Source organism: Marmota marmota, unplaced genomic scaffold (assembly GCF_001458135.2).
Source record: "Marmota marmota marmota unplaced genomic scaffold, marMar, whole genome shotgun sequence".
Classification (NCBI taxonomy): Eukaryota; Metazoa; Chordata; class Mammalia; order Rodentia; family Sciuridae; genus Marmota; species Marmota marmota.
The window spans coordinates 10,340,598-10,354,424 of NW_026000242.1; positions in this window are offsets into that span (position 1 = coordinate 10,340,598).

Here is a 13,827-nt window from a genome sequence, read left to right on the forward strand (position 1 = left end):
TTAAGTCGTGCCCTTCAAAGCTGTAAAAATTTTGACGACAGGGCATAGACTAGGAGGAGTGGTAAAATCAGGGACTTTAGACTATAGACAATGTATACAGTCAGGTGTTCCCAGAATGAATGTGTTCAGACTATATTTTGTGGTACTAAGGATGAAACCAGGGGCTTCATGCATGCCAGGCCAGCACCCTGCCACTAGGCCACCTCCCCAGTCCAGACTTTGCACTTGACAGAAGGAAAGGCAAGCCAAGGAGAAGCAGGCTGCCTCCAGGCAGCTGAGGGCTTGAGTCCAGCAGAGCACTGTGGATTCCTCAATGCATCCTTGAGCCCAACAAAGACTCTTAGGCCCCTGCTCACTTCTAATTAGGACCACTGGCAGAAAGCTGCTGCTGATTGCTACAGAATTTCTCCTCTTCTTCTTGGGGCATTATGAAATACGTGTATAGTATTTTACCATTTGTTGATGGTATTCCTTCACAAGGCCATAAACCAGGGTTTGGTCTTTGGTGGTAGCACACTCCCTTAGGGTTATCATTGTAGTCCCTTTGTCATTAACAGTCCCCCCACATCCTAATCACGACTTTGTACTTTGTGCATTTCCACGAGGCCCTCCCTACCTCCTGCTCCAAGCTAAGGCCACTGTATTCTAGGGCCCACTCCTTCCACAGAACTGAGCCATCTGGAGACAGAGAACCAGGAAGAAGTGATAGGAATCAGACTTGTTCTGAAGAGGGTCCCACCATAGCTGGGGATTGGGGTGGGGGATGAGGAGAAACAGAAGGTAAAACAATATAAAAGAAGTTGGGGTCCTGGGAAAGTAGAAAGGGGAGAAGCAAAAAATATAAGAAGCAAGAAGAAAAGACAGACAGGAGGAAAAAGAAGATAGGAAGACAAGACAAGGAGAGAAGGGAGACAGAGAAAAGGGAAGAAAAGGAAACCAAGGAGGAAAGCTGAGGTAGAATTTGACTGAACAGGAGCCCAAAGGGTCAGGATGTGGCTAGCCCCTCCTACCACGCCACTCTGGAGAGTGAGCACCCCACACTGTGGAATCTGGTGCCTGCCACGTGCGTGTTAGGACCCATCAAGAGGCAGCTCGAGAGCCTGGAGACTGTCCCATGGGCCCCAACCCTTTATTTCTGCATTAGCTCCTGGAATCCTCTGGGGCAGACCAATTGGGTTAGGAGGAAAGAGGATGGCTTCTATGCAGTGTGTGCATTAGAGAATTAGCTCCTTAGGTAACAGGATTAGAGGGAGCCGAACAGGCCACAGCCTTGGATGGAGACGTATTGCCTGTGTGGCTCTCTGATGGAGCAGCAATCAAGTTTCCCCTGAAGAAATTTTGTATTAATGGATTTGATGGCACAACAGACTGGGGGAGTTGGAGCCGTGGCCAGTGGCGGGGTGTAAATTGCCTCAGATGAAACTGTGGAGTCACTTTTGCCCCTTTTAAACAAGATAAGAATTAGTTCGAGGCCTTGATGAACTTGCCGTGGCCCGTGGGGACAAGGAACAGCAGAGGCCTGGCTAATTTGATTCCTGAGCTCTGCCTGCAGACGGCCAGGCTCCTCCCCGGGAGTGGAGGCAGACACACAACATGGCAGTGATCCAGCCTGGGTAATGAAAAGCTCCAAGACTGCAGGACCCACAGGCTGGGCCTTCTCCTGTGTCCAGCGCTCCCAGTGCCCCTGGGAGGACCGTGCTAGTGCACACACCTGGAGCTTGCTACCTACCCGTCAGCGGGTACTGTTGCACAGGGTTCTACCTCTCATCCCTGTTCTTGCTTCCATCTTCCAGGTTAAAACACAGAGCCAAAAGAACCTCCCCGACTTACCTCAATTCCAGGAGCCAGTTACGGGTAGAGCAAGATCCTCCAGGCCCCCGGCTCCCACCATTACAGCTGTGTTTCCCATCTTCTGCTGTAAATTTTTACTGGTCTGTAAAACTTTTATCACCAAAGAGCCTGACCTTTTAAAACCTATAAACTTAACAAAAACTCTGTGACCCGCAGTAACATCTGGCCCCACTAGAAGCCCACCTGCCCGGAAAAAACTGGAAGAAGCTTCCAGTTTGTCAACACAGGGCTATATAGAAGTCACATCTTCTTCCTCCCCGTCACCCCAAGAAGAGGGATCCCCAAAGCCTTTGGGTGCACATTCAGGCTTGCTCACACTGTGTCTTATGAGACCCACCTCAGACTGTGCTGGGAGTCAGACAGGGACTTTAGACAGGTGTACCCTGTCCTTCATCTACTTGCAGGGACCTGATATATCTAGCACAGAGGTTGGAAAATTTAGGGTCTGTCTATTGTGAGTTGCTTAGAAACCACCCGGATGGGAAATGCCTGACAAATGACCTATTTCCCCTCTCCAAAGAGGCAGCAATGGCCTTTATAAGGAGGAGAGAAGCACAACAGTGTCCTCAAAATACAGGAGGGACACTTCCTTCCTGGTCTTGGTTTCTTTGATGTCTGATCATGTGTGACTCTGACCTTTGTGCCACCAAAGCCCTGGATCCTTGGAATGGCTGGTTCTGCAGTACCCCACCAATGGTTGTTGGCATTCACTGGGCATATACTGTGTCAGGCACTGCATTCAGCTCTTGATCTTATTTATTCTTTGCTCCCTACAAAGAAGATATTATTATTCCCATAGTATAGATGATAAAATCAAAGCAGAGATGTTAAGCCAACCATGTAGAGTAAAATAGCTAATAAGAGGAGGATACAGTACTGAGACTCCAAGCTTGGGCTTTGACCAGTCTGATTACCAGAGTGCCAGAGCATTCTCTTGGATGTAGACCAAGGCTGATGGGACCCTGGCTCCTAACCCCTGCCTCCTTCATGCTGACAATGTCTGGGGCACCCATTTCCACCTGGATTGCTCTAGATAAAGGCCAGGCTCATTTGGACTGGCTCTATACCAGCCTGCTAATTAAAGATATTTTATTGAAGGATATCATAAAAATTTATTATAAGTTAATGGACATAAAGTTTAGTATTTTTCCAAGTACAAAGTGAGTTTAGAAATACTGTCCTCTGCCACCTGGTTCTAACAAAACCTGTTTGGGCAAAGATCAGATATGACACTTCACGGTAAATTCGGTCTAGAGGCTTAATGTGTATTGAAATTAGTATTTTCTGAAAAATTTTCAAAGACAAGAGACCTCAAAACCCACTTTGGGATTGCAAACAAAGTTTCTTCTAATATCTGATTTTAATTGCACTTGGTACAATTTGAATAATTTCCTTTCATCCTGTAGAAATGAGCCCCGTATCACTTCCCCATGGTGTGGAAGTGATGCCAGATTTTGGACAGTGTATTATTCTGTTGGGTCTATGTGCAAGGGCTGGGACTTCATCTTAAAGGATGAGGTTATTTTTTGTCTCCTCTTGCCTGAGAAAGAGGTCTTTTCTAGACCTCACATCAGATAGCTTGTAGATCCCGACATAGTGGCAATGTGGGACTTGACCCTAAAATGTCAAGATGGCTGAGAGGTTGTTCCTCAGAGGTGGGTGTTTGGGTTGCTACCTTTCACAGGCTAAAAATAGGAACTGCAAAACCTGCCTATGAAATTGTGCTATCCCTCTGGGACTCTACGAGGCCATTTCAGAGCTCTGGGAAGAGCTGGACAGGTCTAGAAGAACCGAGAGCACTGGGTTTCACAAGTCCTGTTTCAGTCCTTACGTACCCTTTTTGCTTACTGCCCTTGTCTCTTCACTTACTATGTGTTCACATTGAGATGCTTAACCTATGTCCTCTACACTAAGAGGAAGAGAAGGAAGGGAACTGTGTTCCTGGTTAGGTCAATGTGGTGGTAGTGGCCATGTCAGATCTGAAAGAGAGGCTCCAGGGGAGGTAAAACCCAAAGAACCACTTGGAGTGCTAGAAACTGCCCTGCCTGCCTAGACAGTCTCTGATTCTAAAATTTGGAGATTTGGAGATTTATTTTCATAAAGGAGGTAATAATCCTTCATGTAAGCCATAAAGGATTCAGGGACATGGGTATGAAAAATTCAGAGCAGGCAACTTCTGTCCTTCCTTGTTCCCCTTCTTCTTCTTTCTGACATAGAAGGATCGAGGTCTCATTCTGGTTCTTACAGGTGTCCAAAAAGGGGATATCCCAGCCTCTGGATGTCCCAGAAGGTACATCTCCTTCCTGTAAAATGAAGCTTTCCCTCACCCCTTTCCATAAATCTCCATCAAATTCTAACTTTTTCATCTCCTTGGGGATGGAAGTTTTCTTCTGTGCCCCCTTCCCCCAAGCACAGCCAATCCTAGGGTGCTCTCCAAGGTAGAAGATCATTCTGGAAAGTGAGTCTAAAATTAGCAAGTAAGTAGAAAAGGCCATGCTTTAATAGGTGATGGGTCATTAGCCCATATGGTCGCCCTGGAGCTGGAGCTAGGGGCAGAAGGTCATTCAGCTTAAATTTCTCTCTAATTCAAGAGAATTAATGGATTCCAGGAAGGAAGGGACCATGAAGGCTACCTTATTCCTGGGAGTGACTCTTCATCCATCTGGCCAGCCCAGAACTGGAGCTGGGGGGCAAAAGGTGGTTCAACTTAAATTTCTCTCCTACTTGAATTTTAATTTCTAGAGAGGAAGGGACTGGGGAAGTCATCTTATCCATCCCCTCACTTCTGGGAAGAATAGAGGCTTAATGTATTGTAATTAGTATTTTCTGAGAATTTTTCAAAGACAGAGACCTCAAAACCCCCTTTGGGATTCCAAAACAAAGTTTCTTCTAAAATCTAACTTTAATTGCACTTGGTATGATTTGAATAATTTCCTGTCATCATGTAGAAATGAGTCCAACATCCGATCCGTCCTTCCCACAGTCTCTGAGAGGCAGTAAAAGCATACTGGTGGTTTGTGGGCTCCTCCAGAGAGAGAAAAACGGGCCAAAAATAATGTTGACCTTCAAACACCACTGCATGATGTGCATAGATGTGCTTTTGTGAACATTCTTTCTGAATTATAACACTCTGAGGCAGGAGATGTGATTCTCATAGATGAAGAACTACAACTCTGAGATGTTTAGTGACCCAGCCGATGGGTGATCCAGCTTTGTTTCTATCCCTAAATCAAGCCAGGCAGCACTCCTGAAGCTCTGAGCCTGCCTTCTGTCTTTCCCATTTGGGATAAATGCAAAGAAGAAAACTCAATGGTTGTACAGGTCATTGTCTCTGGAGATGGGATGTGTGTTTGGGGACAGGGAGGGGAGAGAGACTGACTTTTCCACGTTCCACCTTGTTATGCCCTTAACTTATAAATATAGCTATCTATTCGGAAAATTAAATGAGATTTTTAAGAAGGAACATGGGAAGAATAGAATGCAGCCCAATCCCCATAATAAACTACCTGTGTACTTTAGGCAAATCAGCAAAATGGTCTTATGCCTCGATTTCATGCCTATCAAATGGGAATAGAGAGATAATTGTCCTGCCTACTAAATTCATCTGGCTATCAAATTCACCAGACTTTTTGAGAGTAATATAGTTCAATAACTATTAATTTGGAATTAGAAAAGCAATACAGCATGACCTGGTTCAAATTTCACAGGTTCTCTCTCCCATTCCTTCTTTCCCATAATAGAAATTATGAAAACCATAATTCACAGATCTCTGGATCCTGTTTTATAAGAGCATTAATCATGACCTAATCAAAGATTTCACCTCCTTAATACAGTCATACTTGGAATTAAGTTCATCAGAATGAGAATGTTGGGGGAATACAAATGATCAGCCTGCAATAAGACCTAAAGCATCTAACCTTAGTTATCTCATGTGTGAGTTAGACATAAGCATATTTATCCTCATAGGTTGCAGTAAGGATTAAATGTGTTGTTGTATACAAAACAGAGAGCATAGTGCCTGGAACACAGTTATATTCAACATATAAAAGGGATTGGTAGGATTAATAAATAAATGAAGAATTAAGTTATGAGCACGCTAAAAGAATTAAATATGGCAATACAACCCCAAATGATTGTTCCTGAGACCCCTGCCACAGTAGTACAAGTGTGGGGCCTGAGAAAAGGTGCAGAGAGAACTGGAAAGCAGTGCTTATGTATGGCCCAAGTGCCCATTATCTTCTTCAAAGTTCACCTTCTCAGTGAGACCTTCTCTGACCCACTACTAGATTACATACTTAATACTCTCTATGTTCCTTCTGCACAACACTTGTCACCATCAAATATACTATATATTTTGCTTTTTCCTCCGCTAGAATATAAGCTCCACAAAGTAGGGATTTTAATCCATGTTTTTGGTTGTTGAAGTCTCAGAACTTCGAAGAGGACTCATTTACTTATTAGTTGCTCAATAAATATTCATTGGGTGAATGAATGAATCAATCAATGTCATTAGCAAAAGGGAAAGTGGGAGGAGCCAACCAAATCCACCTGTGCTATGTATGCTCTGGGTAGGCCTGTCAACAGAGGCAGGGAGGATACTGACAGTCTTGGAACTGGGACCCTTGCTTGTTCCTCTGGGGTTGGAAACACACTTAGCAGACAGTCATGGCCTCAACTGCTCTTTGACTGCTCTGCTGTTCTCTTGGGCAGTGACATGAAGGGATTCAGTGACCACTAGGTGTCCTATGCATTAATGCATTTCTTGGACTGAGGAACACTTGGTCCCCCAAATTGTCTCACTCACTGTCTCATTTACCTCCACATTTATGGGAGAACAGTCTGACCCTCAGCCTAAAGCAAGACCCTCAGAACATCCCAACAGACACCAACCTGCCTTTGTACCAAAGTTGTCCAGAAATAGAGATTTCAGAGAAAACCCTGGGCCTTAAAAGCCATCCAGTCCAGCCTCCACCAGCACTCAAATCTCAGTGATGTATCAACAAAGGACCTTTCAGCCTTTGCATGCAGACCTCCAGTGGTGAGCAGACCCCTCATGACAGCCCATTTTATTTTTGGAGAACACTTTCTTGACACTGATCCCCAAAGCGTTTCTCTGAAACATCTACCCTTCCAGTTCCGCCCTTTGAGGCTAACTCCATTTCTACCTTAAAATCCTTACCCCATCATTTCTTCTCTTCCTGATTCCTAACACCTCAATATTTTCAGCTCAGAGTGCTACAGCTGGAAGGACTCAGAGATCTCTTTGTGTCCATTGCGCTGTATCATATGCCGTGAACCCACTGAGCGGGTGACTGCATGGAAGAATGCAGTGCCAGCTTCTCCACTGATAAGCTGGGAAAGTTTACCCTGCAAGGATAAGTGACTGGAGCAAGTCACACAGATCCCAACACAGGAAATAGCTCCCTGTTCAGAGGAGTTGTCAGGCCCAGGCCAGATGGTGTGGAGCACTTGTTTTGCTTTTCTTCTCTTCTCTTTTTGGGTTTGGCTTAAATAGTGCAGAGAGGCCTTCAAAGCTCACCTGGCTCCTGCTACCTCCTGTCCTTACCTGCTGTGACTTTTCCCATTACTCTGTCTACTCCCATATCACTGGCCTTTTTTCTGTTCCTCAGACATACTGGGCATGCTCCACCTTGCAGCCTTTGCTCCAGCTATGAAGACCCCCTTCCCCAGATGTCCACACCTCCAAGGCTGCCTACATCTCACCTGCTCAATGAGACCTACCCAGAACACACCATTTAGTACCATCACCTTCTCCACCTCACCTGGCACACTCCATCTCCCATCCCTGCTCTACTTTTCCTTTTTGCATAGCCCCATCGCCTCCTAATATTCCACCTGACTAATTTCTTATGACTTGATTCTTTATCACCATCTCCACCCGTAGAACATTAGCTCTGTGCAGATGGGGACTTCAGTATGCTGTGTTCACTGCTGCACCCCAAGTGCTTAGGACAGTGCCAGACACATTAGGGCTCAATAAATATTTGTAGAAATAATAGCTTACTCAGAAAACCCAGCAGGGACCCAGGTGTGACCACCACCCACAGGAAAATAAATGCTGAAGACATATGTATCAAATGGTTTATCATATGACATGTGTGCGGCCCAGGCTACATAGCAAAAGGGGAACGTGTGTGCCCAAGCTCACTGCAGAAGTCCCAGCTGTGGCCATGGCAAGGAGGAAGTCCCCTACCCCAGGCGCCAGGGGGAGCTCTATAGATGCAGATGGATTCATGTCTGTCTCTCTTGTTATTCAACCCATCTCTGAGGTTCCAAGAGGCATCCTGAATAATGGCTCCAAAGATACTCAGGTCCTAGTCCCTGGAACATATGGACGTTACCTTTTATGGCAAAAGGAATTTGTATATGTGATTAAATTAAGGATTTTGAGATGAAGAGATCATCCTAGACTATCAGGATGATCAGAGTCAATCCTAAATGTAATCATAAATGTTCCTATAACAGGGAGATTTGACGACGGAAGAGGAGAAGGTCATATGGTGATACCAGAAATTGGAATGTTGAACCTTGAAGATGGAGGAAGGAGCCACCAACCAAGAAAGACTATAGTTTTAATACGAGGTATCCCCCGCAAAAGCTCAGGTGTGAGACAATGCAAGAATTTACAGAGGTGAGGAATGTGCTGGGTGTCACTGAGTAGACTGTTGGAAACAGTTGAATAAATAAGTTTGGAGGTCCAAGAGTAAGGGATGGACTGGAAATACATACCAGGGAGCCACCAGAATATGTACAGAATTAAAACTGAGTATGGATCACAGTAAATAGAGGGATAGTAATAAAAGAATACCAAGACTGGTTTGCAAGATGCTCAAATATTACATAACTAGGAGGTTCAAGAGGTTGAGGATAAAAAAAAAAACAATTAACAAAGGAGGATGAAAAGAGAACAGTGACCTAGAGGGAAACAAAGGATCTATGGGAACTGAATGCCAAATAAAGAAAATTTTTCAAAGAAAAACTTAATAATTGTATCAAATTCTGCACAGTTTTAGTAAGACGAAGAATGAAAACTAAGCATTGAACTTAGCATCATGGAGGTGTTTGTCTTGACATCAGCAAAATTGTAACAGTGGGGGTGAGAAAAGCTGAATTCTAGGCCTTCATATTTACATTCTCATCATTAATTTTGCTTCAGTTTGGGGGGCTTAGGAAGAAAGAGTTCATACCTTCTGTATCTTGCTATTCTTCAGACCTAATTTAATAGTTTCTTATAAATATAAAAATCTTCAATAACTTTCTCTTTTGTTCAATGAATGAATAAAAATAGCTATGGAGGGGCTGGAGATGTGGCTCAGAGGTAGAGCACTCACCTAGCATGCCTGAGGCACTGGGTTCCATCTCAGCACCACATAAAAATAAAATAAAGATATTGTGTCCACCTATAACTAAAAAAATAAATATTAAAAAAGAATAGCTACGGGGCTAGGACTGTAGCTCAGTTGGTAGAGTGTTTGCCTTGCATGTGTGAGGCATTGGGTTCGATTCTCAGCACTGCATAAAAAAGATAAACAAATAAATAAATAAATGTATTGTGTCTGTCTACAACTAAAAAAAAAATCTTTTTCCAAAGGTGAAATGATTGGGTTATGAAAGCCTTAACCTAATCAGTGGATTAATCCTATAATATGAATTAACTGGGCAGTAACTGTAGGTAGGACATGGCTAAAGAAGGTAGGTCCCTCAGAGAGTGGCTTTTGGATTCATATTTTGTCCCTGGTGAGCAGAACTCTCTCTCTGCTTCCGGGTTGCTGTGTCCTAAGCGACTTTTCTTCACTAGCCTTCTGCCATGATGTTCTGCTTCACCTTGGGCCCAGAACCATGGAGTCAGCTAATCATGGACCAAACTTCTGAAATCAAGAACCAAAATAAACTCTACGCTGTTCTTGTCAGTTCTTTGAGTCACGGCAATGCAAAACTGACAAAAACACACTAGAAGCTAAAAAAAAGGAAAAGAAAAAGTAAGGAAATGGAGTGTCCTTCAGAGCCTCCTGAAGAAATTAGTTCTGCCCACATCTTTACTTTAGTGAAACTGACTTGGGACTGTCAATCTCCAGAGCTATTCAATAGAACACATTAGTGTTGTTTTAAGCCACTAAATTTGTGGTAATCTGTCACAGCAGCAATAGAAAAAATAATATATTCCATTCTTTCTGCAACACCCATTTCACAACCACCAGCACAAATCCCAGTTGCGTATTCTTTCATCACACAAAACCTCAGACCCCCGGGACCAAGGTTGGAGCTATAGGACCCCACAATAGCCCAGGTGATTTTCAGCCCTTAAAGCCTTGAGTTCTGCTTCCGGTGTGTTCTAAGCTGAGCTGTCCTCTTCCTCTTCTCCTCTGGAGTTTTCCACTCTTGTAAATAGACCCTGAAGTGTCTTGCTGACCTGAAGTAGCTTCCCTGAGAGGACCCTCTCAGTCTTCCTGATTCCAAGCATTTAATTAGTCCTAAATGAAGAGCCTTCCAAAAGTGCACAGCACTTTGCATATTTGCTGACGTAATCACATTTGCACATTGGCCATTGACGCTGATTGTTGTCCTGGAAACTTTCCTTCCCCTCTGGTTTCTCTGAAGGTGGTTTCAGGCCCACAGGAGAGATGCAGCACTTTTCAAAGAACGTCCTATTGTTTCACAAGGAATCTTCTGAATTCTCTATCCTGCCTTGTCATTTCACTGAACAAAGGTCGAACAGACCAGCCCAGAGGACTCCTGACCTTCACGCCTGAATACAGATTGCTACAATTCAGTCTTCCTAGGCTTGGGATTTTTTAAATATTATGTCACCACAACAGTCCCACAAGGTAGATTTATTATTCCCACCTTCTGGATGAGAAAACTGAGGCTCAGTATATAGAGGGAATGGGTCAAACATGGTGATTGGAAACTGCATGTGATAATCACAAGTGCTATCTTCAAATGTCAGTTCTCCCCTTTCCTGGGCATTTGTAAGGATTGTGTTTTCTGGCATGACAAGGACAATGAATTGTGAGAAGGCAAGTCTTTCAGTCCAGGAGTGACCACTCCAAGCTCTCTTTTCCTGCTATGGTGACTGATGATGTTCTAAATGGAGGCTGCCCCATTGGCCTGGACCTCAGATGGGGGACATAGACCAGAGCGGGGCTGACCTGCAGTAACCTGCAGCACACAGCAGGATTTCATAAGTTACTAGGATTTGGAGGTCATTGTTACAAAGGATAACCTCTCCTATGTTGCCTAACCTCATTCAGTGTTGGCTCCACCTCTTTCCAGATAGGTGGCCTTGGACAAGCCAGTCTAACTGTCTTGGGGCTTGGGAGGAAGGAGGCATGGCATCCACTATAGAGTCTTGGGTAGGATTACTGAGATCATAAGGTAAAATTATTAGTGCTGCACTTGCACATCAGATGGAGCACTAATCTCTAGGGTATATAAAGATCTCAAAAAGCTAAACACCAAAAAAAAAAAAAAAAAAACAAATAACTCAATCAATAAATGGGCCAAGGAACTGAACAGACACTTCTCAGAAGAGGAAACACAATCAATCAACAAATATATGAAAAAATGTTCAATATCTCTAGCAATTAGAGAAATGCAAATTAAAACTACTCTAAGTTTTTATCTCACTCCAGTCAGAATGGCAGCTATTAAGAATACAAACAATAATAAGTGTTGGCAAAGATGTGGGGGAAAAGGCATACTCATACATTGCTGGTGGGACTTGCAATATGGTGCAGCCAATATGGAAAGCAGTATGGAGATTTCTTAGAAAACTGGGAATGGAACAACCTTTTGACCCAGCTATCCCACTCCTCCATGTATACTCAAAGGACTTAAAAACAGCATACTATAGGGGCTGGGACTGTAGCTCAGTGGTAAAGTGCTTGCCTCGAATGTGTGAGGCACTGGGTTCAATCCTCAGCACCACATAAAAATAAATAAAGATACTGTATGTTCATTTACAACTAAGTAAATATTTTAAAAAACAGCATACTACAGTGGCACAGCCACATCAATGTTTATAGCAGCACAATTCACAATAGCTAAACTGTGGAACCAACCTAGATGCCCTTCAGTAGATGAATGGATGAAGAAAATATGGTACATATTCACAATGGAATATTACTCAGCAATAAAAGACAATAAAATCATGGCATTTGTGGATAAATGGATGGAGTTGGAGAATATAATGCTAAGTGAAGTTAGCCAATCCCAAAAAAACAAATGCCAAATGTTTTCTCTGATATAAGGAGTCTGATTCATAGTGTGGTTGGGAGGGAGAGCATGGGAGGATTAGAGGAACTCTAGATAGGGCAGAGGGGTGGGAGGGGAAGGGAGGGGGATGGGGGTAGAAAAGATGGTGGAATGAGATGGACAGTATTACCCTAAGTGCATGTATGAAAACACAAATTGTGTGAATATACTTTATATACAACCAGAGATACGAAAATTGTGTCTATATGTGTAATATGGATTGTAATGCATTCTGCTGTCATATGTAACAAATTAGAATAAAATTTTTTTTAAACCTTATTGCTATAATATCACAATAAAAATGCACAGTAAGTGGAATTCGTAATCACTATTATCATTATTACTATAGGTATTATAAAGGAAATTCAGTAATTTCCTAGAATTCTCTAGTTAGAAGTGATTGGCAGAGACCAGGAAGGGGAAGGAGATTGAATGTTTGAGCAACGATTATACATCTTACACTATCTACTCAGAATCTTCATTCTAGGTGTTAGGTATCATTATCCCTGGTGACCTAGAAAAAGTCAACTTAGAACAAATAAAAGTACATTTATTTGGGGTTAATTAGGATTGCAATCTGGGAAAATAATTTCAAATGATCTTGAAAATATGTTCTGAGGTTTTACAAAATGGGAGCTTGGTGTATAGTTCAAAACCACAAGGGGGTTGAAGATTACATCACTCATTAGTTAGGAATTATAATTGGTATTGGTAAAAGTTAAGAGGTCTTGAAAGGGATTGGGTGTGGCCTCAGTCTCTGGATAGTTTGGAGGAAGGGTCCATGATATAGAAGGTCAGCAGAGGTTAACAATGTTTCCCAGGTCAGCTCCTGTGGGGAGGGGTGTTGTGTCTGAAGCTGGTTCAAGGTTCAGAAGTTCAGCGCTGGATGCTTGTGTCTGAGATCTGATTAGCAATGGCCTCTAGACTCCATTTTAAATACTTCAGTCCAATGCTATCCTATTTTAATTTTTTTCCCTTGACATCCCTGTTTTAAAGATGAGTAAACTGAGACTCAGGGAAGTTATTTAACTTGTCATTAAATAGTGGAACCAGTATTTGAATTTAGACCTAGATGACTCTCTCCCCATCCTTTTCTTTATCTCCCTTGAAGGAGAATTGCCCCAGCCTTGGGGGGGGGGGGACTCACATCATCCCCTCCCAAACCTCTACCTCCTCCTCTCCGCCCTCCAATCAGAAGCACTTCTTTCTCAGGTCAGCTCCTCTTGGCAAGGGCTCCAACATGCCAGCCTGCTCCATGCACCAGGGCCACGCGCATCCTGGCTGGACCTGCTGCAGAACAGCTTGTCTGCTGCTGTTCCCTCTGCTTTCTTCAGCCTGGACAGTGAGCACTTGGGGTCCTCAGAACTATAGCCTAAGGCAGTGTCTGCATCTTCAAACTGGAACAGGAGCCTCTTTCCCAGCAGGGTACAGCCCTGAAGGAAGCACTGCTTGGGAATGATAACCCCTTACATTTGTAGCATCCACCCTGACAGGAGCTCCTGGGATGTCTCCACAGCTCCCTGGGACAAGAAGGGAATCAACCCTGCTCTTTTCAGGTAAAGACTCTAAAGCTAGTAGATGTTAAAGCAAATAATCCTGAGATCAAACTTTTCTCTTCTACTCACTCACTGTGTAATGGTAGGCTAGGATCTTTTTTTTAATTTTTTTTTTTAGTTGTAGTTGGACACAATACCTTTATTT